Source organism: Pelodiscus sinensis, chromosome 12 (assembly GCF_049634645.1).
Source record: "Pelodiscus sinensis isolate JC-2024 chromosome 12, ASM4963464v1, whole genome shotgun sequence".
NCBI classification, from domain to species: Eukaryota; Metazoa; Chordata; order Testudines; family Trionychidae; genus Pelodiscus; species Pelodiscus sinensis.
The window spans coordinates 4218826-4220810 of record NC_134722.1 but is presented as its reverse complement, the minus strand read 5'-3'; the positions used below and the strand labels follow the sequence as shown (position 1 = coordinate 4220810).

At 50.2% G+C, this 1985-nt stretch overlaps 1 long non-coding RNA gene across 1 annotated transcript; it reads left to right on the top strand.

Moving 5' to 3' along the window:
- Nucleotides 1-503: 503 nt before the first annotated feature.
- LOC142831040 (uncharacterized) lies at nucleotides 504-1985 on the top strand. Its single transcript, XR_012906628.1, has 2 exons — nucleotides 504-906; nucleotides 1889-1985. It is a non-coding gene; the product is annotated as an uncharacterized LOC142831040 (long non-coding RNA).

Here is a 1985-nt window from a genome sequence, read left to right as displayed (position 1 = left end):
GACCCAGGCAGGAATGGGGAACTCCCTTCGCTGCAGTGGCAGGTGCCTGCGGGTTATGGTGCGTGCCCAGGTGTGACACTGACGTGGTAACACTGTGATCGGCAGCACATGGTTCCATTGCAGTGTGTAACTGAGAGAGATCCGCACCCCTAGGCTATGTCTACACTCGCCGCTTCTTGTGGGAGAAATATGCAAATGAGGCTAAGCGTGGAATATCATTGAGCCTCATTTGCATACCTAATAAGCCGCCATTTTTGCAGAAGAGGCTCTTGCGCCAGAAGGAGCTGTCTACACTGCCTCTTCTTGAGCGAGAAAAACCCTCTTGCGCAATGCTGTTATTCCTGAAAATAATCGGCGTAATGGCATTGCGCAAGAGGGTTTTTCTTGTGCAAGAAGGGACAGTGTAGACAGCTCTTCCTGGCGCAAGAACCTCTTCTGCAAAAATGGCAGCTCATTAGGTATGCAAATGAGGCTCGGCGATATTTCACGCTTAGCCTCATTTGCCTATTTCTTGTACAAGAAGCCACGAGTGTAGACATAGTCTAGTGACTTCCAGGCAGGGTAGCATTAGCAGCGCGTAAATCGGATCTTTGTTACCTCTTTCTCTGTCCCCTCCCTTTCATAATTCTGATCCCTGTCATGCCCCAGGGACAGACACGCTCTAATGCTAGCACTGGCTTGGGGTCCCTGCCCTGGCTTTGGGGCAAGAGACCGGGAAGTATTTACCAATGGGGAGAGACTCGATTTCCTGCGTTCCCTCGTGCAGACCAAAATGTGTCATTTTTCTTTTTCTCCTCTCTGATCCGTGCAACCGGAGCGGCTCCCTTCTTCCCCCCACATTTCAGCACATGGGGCAGAAAACGGTTTGTGCCTATTAAGACGCACCACGGGACCCCAATGGAGCGGGTGAGCCTCCCAGATCAATGTGTGGGGGAAAAGAAACCGCCCCCGCCCCTTTGCCCATCAGTCAGACTCAGCTCCCTAAAGCCCTTGAGTTTGCTGAGACCTGCATTATCGCAGGGCAGCTCCGGCACATTTGACACTGAGAAGATTGCAAGCTGGCACCAGCGTAATTCCAACGAGAAAGGAAAAGCTGGCTGCTCGCGGCAGCCTCAGATTAACTCCGGCTGCACGGCGGATACCTGGGGAGAAGAGAGAATTGTGGCGGGGAAGGCGGGCGAGGGACCATGTCTGGGAATAACTGGGGAGTCAGAATCGGTTCAGATCTGAGCAGGTATCAGAGACGCTGAACCAGCAGCCTCCATAACCAGGGGCAGATCTGCTCTTGTGAATGAGTGGCGTTGCATTGAACCGCGGCTGGGTGAATGGATGTATCTCCATTGACTCCAATATACACAGCTGGGAATCTCCTCCATTGACTACAATGCAGCCTCACACCCCTTGGGGATCTGCCCCCGCACCCAGCTCCACCGATACTCCACTGCTTTACACCAGCTGAGCAGCCAGCTCAGGATGTCACATGCTAGGAATAATTTAAAAAAGGTTAGAGAATAAGACAGAATATCTTACTGCTGCTGTATAAATCCATGGCACGCCCACACCTTGAATACTGCACACGGATGTGGTCGTCTCATCTCAAAAAAGGTTTCTCGGCATTGGAAAAGGTTCAGAAAAGGGCAACAAAAATGATTAGAGGTTTGGAATGGCTGCCCTCTGAAGAGAGATGAAAAAACGTGGACTTTTCCACTTAGAAAAGAGGGGACTAAGGGGCGATATGATCAAGGTCTAAAAAATCACGACAGATGTGGAGAAAGTGAATAAGGAAAAGTTATATACTTGTTCCCATAACGTAAGAACTAGGGGGCACCAAATGAAATGAATAGGCAGCAGGTTTAAAACAAACAAACAGACCTTTTTCTTCATGCAGTGCACAGTCAACCTGTGGAACTCCTTGCCAGAGGATGTGGTGAAGGTCAGGATTGGAACAGGGTTCAAAGAAGAGCTGGATAAATCCATGGAGGTTA